The 10,539-nt window shown below is 48.3% G+C and overlaps 1 long non-coding RNA gene across 1 annotated transcript; it reads right to left on the reverse strand.

The window, feature by feature from the left end:
• Window positions 1–4,003: 4,003 nt before the first annotated feature.
• Window positions 4,004–9,046, reverse strand: LOC142924216 (uncharacterized). The gene is made up of 2 exons (XR_012941394.1): window positions 8,942–9,046; window positions 4,004–8,113 (listed from the first exon to the last, which is right to left on the reverse strand). It is a non-coding gene; the product is annotated as an uncharacterized LOC142924216 (long non-coding RNA).
• Between the last annotated feature and the right edge of the window lie 1,493 nt (window positions 9,047–10,539).

Genomic DNA, 10,539 nt, shown 5'->3' on the forward strand with positions numbered 1-10,539 from the left:
GGGGAGGTATGCAGGAAAGAGATGCGTTATTCCCGAGTGGGGTGGGGAGGGAGGAGAAAAGAGTCCAAGCCAAGCCGAGGAAGAGCGAAGGGACTCTGTGTTTGAGTCAGAAGGAGAAAGGCAGACGGGGGGGGGGTACCTTTTGCCGCGTGCTCACGGGCACCATAAATCTTCCCCGTGTCCTTTGACACACTGGCGATTCAGAAATTTGTTTCGCAGACTTCACAGCGGGAGGGTTTTTTTCCCCCTTCTGTTGTTGCAGGATTTGGCCTCGGCCACTGCACGGTCCCTTACAGTAGAGTAACACTAAACCCCGCCATCGACCAATGCGCTGGACTGCTTCATATACGCAATTCTATACCGCTGACTGGGGGTGCCTCTGTTTGGCAGGCGCGAAAATGTGGATTTTGTAACCGAAACTAACTCTTTTTTTGGGTTGGGGGGGGCGGGGGGGGGAGTCATTTTTGGTTCTACTATGTATATACGTGGTTATCAGAGTTTTATGGAAATTGTCACGGTATGTAGTGCAACACCGCATCCACTCATTTGTGATTGTTTTCAAATGTGTTGTTCCACATTTGCACAATTTTGTCAGCATCCTCAGACCACAATCAATGCACACCGATTATTATTATTTACTCATCGATTTATTTCGTCAGTCCAAAACAATATAATGTATTTGCCCAATGGTATGTATTAAACAATTGATAAACACTCAATAAAGCAACGACAACAAAAACAACGCAGGGCCTTTCTGTAAAAGAGTAATTGGCTTTCCTGAGTATGTAGGAAATGCAAATTACTATTTCAGATCTTCTTTTGCCAAGAGACGTATTGTCTCTTGTTTTTCCAATGGCCTCTCGGCTAGTTTTAACTAAAGCACAATATTTGATTTATTTATTTTATTACGAAGCGCTGGTCATCATCCCTCCAAGCGACATCTCCTGCCCAAATCCACTTACTATTATTAACAGTCAAATTATATATTTAACCTGCGTATGTCGTGCAATGCACGTCTTTCTCTTTCTTTACTTTTCAATTAATGGCAGCCAAAGGCGATAATGCGCTCCACGGGTCACGCCAACCATGGAGATGGAGCGATGAGGTCGGCTCATTTATTTATTTTTGTTTCATTTATTTGGTATAGCCCTGTGAGCCATTCGGCTCTTGAATCGGGTGCAACCGCAACAAACAAAAAAAACAAAAACATGAATAACAAAAAACATCTTAAAGTGACTTTGTGCATGTGCAAACAGAAAATCCAGGAAAAAACATCAAAATATTCCTGAAATAGCACCGTACACCAACGCTGTGTAAAAAAATCCCAGTGGGATGCAAGTCAAACAACAACAAGAAAACTTAGATTAAGGCCATCAGTCTATGTGCGGATACTGGATGGATTGTTGCATAGCAGGCGACGGCGTGGAGAAACCTCCATCCTTCTAATTAACTGATCATGGCCGATGATGCTGATGCTAATAATACCTTGATTTGATCAACACCATAAGAAAAATCTGGCGCGCTTCAGAAGGCGAGCCGTATTATAAGTGAACGGGTGGTCTGGTATGTGTGTACGGAGGCAGAATTTCTTCCCCAAATAAACCCCCGTCTAATGATGACTCCCTCGGAGGGGTCCCTCTGGCCTTCCCATGCTCCCCGTGGTCCTCTATATGGGACGATGGAAAATGCTGCTGCCGCTGTTCCCCAGAGCTACGCAGGTTATACTCACACTCCCCTCCCCCCACCACCACCACACACACGCACACCGTGGGAATCCGTCTCGCAATTAACGTGTGTTTCGCTTGTCGAGAGCGGGTCGTGTTGATGTGCTCTGGTGACTCACGGTAGCCGTAAACAGATGCTCACTGTCAGCGCTCACACGTCTGCGCGGCACTCAAGCACCGCTGTATGTGATGTGGGTGTGCTGCGGTACCGCGCTCGCATGCGTCTTCAACGGCTCACTCACTGCCTTGCTGTGGCGAAGAGGCTTGAGGGCCTCGTAGACCCGACGAGCCAGACGGGATTAGTGGCACAGCCAGACCCAGCCAGGCACTCGGCGAGACGCGTTACAAAATGTGCTCCATTCACCAACACACACTGACCAGCATGGTGAAGTATGGTCAACCGCCCTTACCTCCTTACACCTCTACCCTCGCCCCATGACTGATGCACCTTGGCTCCCAGTATTCCCAGCAGGCCTGGAGCCACCAACCTTGGCATTGGTGAATGGACAGGGGGTGACAGATGGCTCCTGTTTGTGGTGGGGGTGGGGGAGCTACATCGAGACGTTAATGTTGACCCCTGCCATACAAATGTGTAATTTTCAACACTGGATCAGGGCTACCAGAGAAGTTGTTTGTGTGAGCGGTGGGAGGAGGGGGGGGGACGCAAATGGACGTTGACGTGAATTTTTATTTAACGTCACAACAGCATACACCGAACAGAGGCCTCTTGACAATTAGTACTGTAGGTGAAGTTAAATGTATGTGCATATTAATGTGGAACTCACATTGTGTTTAGGCGACACACAAACATCGGTGAGGATTATGTCTTTAAGTAAAATGCATGAACACAAATTGTCTTATATCATTAGTATGCATATGTAAAACACACTCCTAAGGCAATAGACAATGTTATAATGTATGGGTGCATAATTAGCTTTGTAAAAACATGAATTGGCGAACGTTTAACGACCTTGAGTACGAAGACCAAATATCCACAGTCATCGTTGTGACATTTTAGATACAACCTTTGCTACCGAGGAGCGCGCACACACTTTTCATTACACGTGTTAAAATTAGACACCCTATTGAAATGTATGTCTCAGAGAATCTGGTGCGCAGTCTCTAAGTTCTTTAATGCGTGCTCTGTAATGTAAATATTGTTATGACCTTGGGCAAAATACCATACACTCACACAACCACTGGCGAGATCCATCTCAATGATTTAAAGTGTCTGTGGCATCAGTGGGGGAGGGGGAACCAGGAATGCCTCTAGAATTTTTACATCATCTTAAAATAAATAATAATAATGTACAGCCCACTGTCGATCCATTGCTGGATGAAGGCCATACCATGCAATATCCATCAGGGCGGGTTCGTTTGACCATATTTCACCATGCTGGTCAGTGTAGTAGGGGAGTGGAGGGTGGGACGCATACTGGGAATGGTCCAGATATCACTCGCCATCGATCTTAGCCGTGGCTGGGACATCTGTGAAAAATAGCTTCACAGTTCATCAGATTCGTCCAGTCTAAATAAAGATTCTGATTCTAAAGGTTCTGAACTCGTGTGGCTTGGGTTGACAAGAGCAGTGCGCGGACCACTGCACCACCACCCTTGCCCCATCATCCTATCCATAGGTGTAATTTACGGCAGTTTTTTTGTATCAGTGTATCATTAAATTACGTACCATTGTTTTACTTTCACGTATATAACCCCGTTAAACATCTTAAATTGACTCATGATATTCTTCTCACGGAGCATATTCTTTCGTTGGATTCATTTGAAATGGCACGAGCGTGTATTTACGATACCAACGAGGTGTTGTAGCACGGAGTTGCGTGTTATTGGTAAGGGAATAGATACCGTTCCAGGAATTGTTGTACAAGTCGCCAAAAGTGCCAACTGTTTTACGACACTGGCGGCAGTTTCACAACATTTGGCAATTACCCGTTGATAATGTGTATCCTCTTGTTGTCATTAACAGAGCAGTATAAACTTATGAGCCACATATTATAATATTTCGTCTTGCCCATGCTCTCGTTGAAACCATGTCCTGGGTATCGGTAGCTGCGTTTGAAATTGTGCGTGAGTGCGTTTATGAGTGCAAACAAGGGCTGTCCGTAAGAGCAGTCCGTCCCATCGGTACAACCGGTGGCCGCAGCGAGTTCCTGTGATTTAGATATTTTTTTGGTGCTGGGGGTGGCAGATCTGGGGTGGGGGGGGTACTGAAGGGGAGTTAGGACATGGACATTCTCAGGGAGATGCACAGAAGTAGGCCATTAATTCACAGATTTTTTATTTATGAGCCACAGATGCTACACACTGTGCTCGGCAATCGAACACAAAAACAGAATGGAATCGCGACTTACATTAGCACGGAGCTCAAACAACATCCACACAAACATTTTCAGTATCCACACAAAAAAATGTTTTTTTTCCTCCCAATTTTGACCGAAGAGAGAGAGAGAGAGCAAAAACAACAACATCCATTGAGTGTTACAGTAAAAATGGCTTTTTTGTCTGGCAACATGAAATGCTTCCTGGCCACAACTGCTGCTGCTGCTTTGGGAGTTTGGAGACGGCAGACAGCCGGGAGAGAAATTGGCGGAGCGATGCGGCTCTGAAGAAGGAAGCAGTTAAAGGGAGCCTTAAAGATGCAGAAAGCCTGGAAATACAGCTGTGCTCTAAAAACCAGATGGGCGCGCCCTGTGATTTATGCTGCAGTGTTGGCTATTGTTGGAAGCGCGGTGAGCTTTCAAAATGTTATTCTTATCAGGATCTATGGTATATAAAGTGCTATCTCCAACTCTGATCCTCTCTGGCCTCGATCACTACATCATTTCAAAGTGCATCTATCCATGGCTCTCCGTGCCATTCCCCATAATCAACACATTCACGCAGCCAGGCCTACTTTCCATAACCACCAAATTAAAAGCGGAGTAAACACTACAGTTCATTGAATCATGTCGACAAGAGTGAACCTCTGCTTCCTATTAGACTTGGAGAAATTTGGCTCACGCGCATAACTGTAAAGCTGTCGCAGAGTATTGGATTTGGAGCCACTCGCGTCAAAATGCAAACTCTTAATATGATGTGCTCGTCACATGAGAGCGTACAGAGTACGTGGCACGTGATTGCTGCACCGGAAGTTTTGACAGAGCGAGCAGCAGCTGTCAATTAGAGGGGACAAATGAGATATTCCTTGCGCAACAATTGATTTTGAACCCCCACTTCTTTAATTGTGATTAAACTTAGCTTAATGTTCTCCACTTTTCGCTATCACCACACACACACACTGGAACGAGAATAAAGTAAACATAGAAAAGGCTGACGTATTGGTGTCGGCTTGGGGAGGGCCTTCATCCAGCAGTGGATTGACCATGGTCGACGACAATGATGATAAAAACGAACGTGGACTTGTAAGAGATTATGAATCCTGTAGATGTAATTCTAGGCGTGATGCAGAATTAAACAACTGATTTAAAAAAAAACAAAGACGGTCAATGCATCGCGCGCTTTCAGATGCGCTTCTGCGGCCGTCTGGAACACTCTTCCTTCCGATACTAGGAAGCCTCTGGACCTCTGCACTTTTAAATCTAAATTGAAAACCGTTTTCTTTAGAACAGTTTTTTTTGTGTTTAGCGTGTTGTCCTTCCCCCGCACTTCTGACTAGCACGCTTGGCTACGTGTGGCGTGAAATAAGTTCAACATACTGTACGTATATTTGTGGAACAGCAATTGTGGGGGCTACCGTCCCCCGCCATCACCGAATTGTCGGGGCCGTTGCCCCCCGACTCCCCCGTTACCTTCGTACTACTACCCCCCGGCTGTTCTGTGGGGTTCGGGTTAGCGACCTCCAACTCCTCGCCCCCCGGGGCCCCTGACTTTGTTACCGACCGCGTTGGCATGGCTCAATTAGTGGGCTTGGATGCTTTACGCTTGCGGCGCGCTACGCGGGTTCAGTGGCGGCGTGCTGCGGTGAGCGCGCTCGCGAAGCAGGACTCCGTCCCGCACGTGAACAAACGGGTACGGCGCGCCAACGCGTGATTCCCGTACATAAACAAATGGGTACGGTATGCTGAGGCAATAACAAACCCGACGTCGCTACCTGCCCAGCCCCGTACACCAATCACACGCGAGGGAGTTGGGGTCGGGGGTGAGAGGGCAAGGGGTGTCTGCCGTGCGCGCGTCGCTGATTGGAGGGAGTCACTCCGCTCCGATTTAAAGGGCCGTTTAAATAGCCGCGCGTGTACGCGCACACCAGGCGCTTAGCACTCTGCTTCGCTAGAAACAATCGCGCATGCACGCGACCGCAAGACACTCCCGTAAGCAGTCGCCCAGGTACGCGAACGCTAAGCGCTCCCGTAAACAGTCGCCCAGGTACGTGAACGCTAAGCGCTCCCGTAAACAGTCGCACGGGCACGTGAACGCTAAGCACTCCGGTAAACAGTCGCACAGGTACGTGAACGCTAAGCACTCCGGTAAACAGTCGCACGGGCACGTGAACGCTAAGCACTCCCGTAAACAGCCGCACAGGTACGCGAACGCTAAGCACTCCAGTAAACAGTCGCACAGGTACACGAACGCTAAGCACTCCCGTAAACAGCCGCGTAGGCACGCGAACGCTAAGCACTCCGCCTTCCTCTTCACACTCACAAAGACCACACGACACAGTTTATCCCCCTACTAGCTATTTTATTCTCCGCGAATATCCTATTAAACTACGTGGGTTTGCGTGGGTCAGTAGACGCTAGCCTATCCTTCGAGGATCCTAGATTCAATTTATCCTGCCTATCGCACCGCTTTCTACCCTCGATTAAATAGCCCAAACTCACTTCTCTCTCTTACTTACGCTTACTTCCACTCTGATGTGCTGGAAGTTGTAGAATGGCGATGCTGTGGGTCGTCTCCGTGGAGGATCGTGCCTGGCTGCGTTGAAACTCGTCACACGGACGATCCAAACGGCCGGCTCCAATGCTCCGTGGACCTCGATGACTTGAAGAACTCTGCCTTTACTGCCTCAATCACCTGTCTTTTATCCTACCTATCACAAAGGCATTCCGCGGTGCCTGCACTTGCGCACCCGTGCCCTTTGATATTCGGATCCCTAATTCTACCTATAACAAAGGCGTCCCGCTGTTCCCGCACCCCGTGCCCCCCTGTCCAATCAGAGGTCTGGATTTTCCCGCCCTCGGATCACCGCTCTGGTGACGTCACCGCAGTGGTTTCTTGGATGTCCGCTTTCCGTTCTTCCCGCTATCCGCCCACTGACTCGTGTTTGTGTGTGTGTGTGGTTCCACTCGCGGTGGCTAAGCAGCCCCTGCCGTGACCATGCCATTACAATCCCAGGTCACGGCGCCGCGGTGCTCTTCAACCTCGGGGGTAGGTCGCCCAATTTCCCGGCCGCAGGAAACCATGAAGCTTGATCCCATTAGGGGCTTCTGGATAAAAACCTGTCGACCACGTGACCTTCCCTCCCGGCTCTACGTGGGGTGTGCGTGCATTCGTGCGGGGGGGGGGGGGGGCGGCGAGGGGCGCGCCGCGTCGGCGCCGTCACTGCGGTGGGCACGGCCCCGACGAAGCGGCTCTGCTGCGGCGGCACCACAACTGTGTAGAGGGTAAACAGCGGACGTCTGAGAGAGCACCGGCCTCGGGAGAGTGGCGGGAAATCCGAGGCACCGGTGGCGGCGTCACGGCGGTGGGTACGGCCCCGACGGAGTGGCTCCGCTGCGGCGGCACCACGCAATTCAAATGTTATTATGTACATCGATGCCTGGGATCTTTGGCCGTTCAGTGGCGCTGGCTGTGAGCCGACGCGCAGCTTCGATGCCAATGCCCTACGGTCTCGACGTGCATGCGGGCAGCAGCAGCAGCTGACCACGTGCTCCACCGACGTGCGGGCAGCAGCAGCAGGTGACCACGTGCTCCACCGACGTGCGAGCAGCAGCAGCAGGTGACCACGTGCTCCACCGACGTGCGGGCAGCAGCAGCAGGTGACCACGTGCTCCACCGACGTGCGAGCAGCAGCAGCAGGTGACCACGTGCTCCACCGACGTGCGAGCAGCAGCAGCAGGTGACCACGTGCTCCACCGACGTGCGGGCAGCAGCAGCAGGTGACCACGTGCTCCACCGACGTGGGGGCAGCAGCAGCAGCAGCAGGTGACCACGTGCTCCACCGACGTGCGGGCAGCAGCAGCAGGTGACCACGTGCTCCACCGACGTGCGGGCAGCAGCAGCAGGTGACCACGTGCTCCACCGATCGTTCCGCCCGCGCAGTCGCAGGTGGGGACTGTCTCCTGCCTTCCGCTCGCGGAGGAGACGAGCGCATCAGTCCGTGCGGCGATGTCCGAATGTGAAGATTTAACCGTGGTCCAGAGTTTCACTGCGGGCTGGGGGGGGGGAGCGAGGAGAAGAAGAAGATGCCAGGAAAGGGGGGTTCTGTTGGGGTTTTTAAAAGAAAACCACGAATATAAGAACATCAATCAGAATCAGAATACGTATTTATGCTGGAGGAATCCGATGAGCTATAAAGCTGTTTTTCATTGATGTCCAGTAGGGGCGGGTCAGAACGTTACAACAGCAAACTACAAAAAACACGATAGGAGTGCAAAGTATAGTAAAGGTAAAAAAAATCGCTTTAAAAAATACAAAACTATATTTTTTTATCTTATCAGGTAAAGGCCACTGAATTATTCGCTTTTCTTTTTTCAAAAGCGACATGGCCACAAATGATAGCTCCACGAAGCGGCTTATCACGTATACATTTATAGCAGCAAAATAATCTAAACGCGTATTGCTAAATGTAGAGGGAAAACCGATGGACCCGGAGGAACAAAAATCCACGCGACCACATCTATATCGACTCATGTTGCGAATGCTTATTTAAATTTTGATTTAAAGCTTTCGTGACTGCAGTGATTCATATTCTTGGTTCCTTCGGTAAAGTCACATTAAAGATAATAATACATGGTTTATTAGAATTGTATTACTACATGAATAATATTTGTATTATATAGATGGTTATTATACATTAATATCATTATTTAAGTGTATTATTGAAGATGTATTATATTATTATATCATTAAATACAAAAATGATTATAAAAAATATAAAAAAATCGTGTAAAAAAATCACACCTTTTATTTAAAAAAAATCATTTTGGGGGGTTTTTTGTTTGCGACATTGTGCAATTAAATTTCAAGAATAAATTAATCACGGGGCAGAGCTCGTGCCGAAGAGGAGGTTGATGATGATGACGAGCGAGATGAGAGGCAACCGTCTTCACGCCTCGCCCATCAGCGCGCCGTGCCAGCCGCGTTCTCTCCCCGCAAATGGACGACGCCGCCGCCTCCTCCTTGTTCCGCTGAGATCGAGAGGCGGCAGTCGTGGGAGGAGGAGGGAGGGAGGCGCGTGACTGGGTAATGCCTCCGGGAGGCATCGTTAGCATTTTATTTGTTCTCGAGGTACGAGTGTTTTGTTGGTGCTGTTATTGGGCGCATCGTAAATAAAGCATCGTCACCCCGTTTTCTAAGCAGATTGAACATCGGTGTCCCTCTTTAATCAGCTGTTACTTACGGTCCATGCTCTGCTGCATTTGTAATTTGTTGTCATCATCATCATCAGTCATGGTCAATTTACTGCTGGATGGCGGCGGCCCCCGAAACGACATCTTCCACGATCCCACAATGGAGCAATCCACCCAGCAGCTGCACAGTGCACACGAGCTGATTTCGCCGCTCCATCTCCTGGATTTGTGAGTGACCTGAGACGTGTTCCATCCACCATTCTTCACCATTGGCCATCGTGCTTTCTAGTGGACGTATTCTTTCTTACTTTGGCTTCACATGCGATTTTTCTTGAACACATTTTGATATCGATTTAAAGCATTCGTGCCTGCAGGGATTCATATTCTTGGTTCTTATTTCCCTTCGACATGACTTTACCGAAAGAACCAAGATGATACATTTTGATATTGCATTTATTTGGAGACACTAAAAAAATGACTTGTTCCAAAGATTATGAGTAAAGTAATGCAACAAGATAAGCGGTGACGCAGTGTTAAGGCACTGCATTCAGTTCAATGTGTACTTGGCAATCCAAAAAATCGATTCCTGGCCACGAATAAGATCAGTTGCAGGACCAATTCTTATATCAATGATAGTAGAACCGGCCCTGCCCTCCCTCCACCCCCGAATCAGCAATCCGGACTGCCCAGCATGGTGAAGTATGGTCGAAAGACCCCCATGACTGACTCGGCCTGTGGATGTTTTCATTCATTGGCTGATTCAGAATGTCTGGAATGTTATAAGACAAGGACGTGTATAAAAAGTATCGTTATAAGTCAAGGACGTGAATACAAAGTATCGTTATAAGTCAAGGATGTGTATACAAAGTATCGTTATAAGACAAGGACGTGTATAAAAAGTATCGTTATAAGACAAGGACGTGTATAAAAAGTATCGTTATAAGACAAGGACGTGTATTAAACGTATCGTTATAATACAAGGACGTGTATAAAAAGTATCGTTATAAGACAAGGACGTGTATACAAAGTATCGTTATAAGACAAGGACGTGTATAAAAAGTATCGTTATAAGACAAGGACGTGTATAAAAAGCAAACCCAAAGGGAATGTAGAACAGTATTTAAAAATAAACCATTGTTGTTGTTAAAAGAGCAAGGAGAGCGTGAAATACCACATTGGATGTACTCGCCGCAAGACGTCATTCAGTGTAGAAAGCAGCACTTATGAACTAAGTTATCGATCTCTTCCCGTTGCCCAGTCCCTTTACAGAGACCGCTAGACCCATGGAC

This window comes from Petromyzon marinus, chromosome 10, assembly GCF_048934315.1.
Source record: "Petromyzon marinus isolate PM22_M1 ecotype Great Lakes invasive population chromosome 10, UKy_Petmar_22M1.pri1.0, whole genome shotgun sequence".
Classification (NCBI taxonomy): Eukaryota; Metazoa; Chordata; class Hyperoartia; order Petromyzontiformes; family Petromyzontidae; genus Petromyzon; species Petromyzon marinus.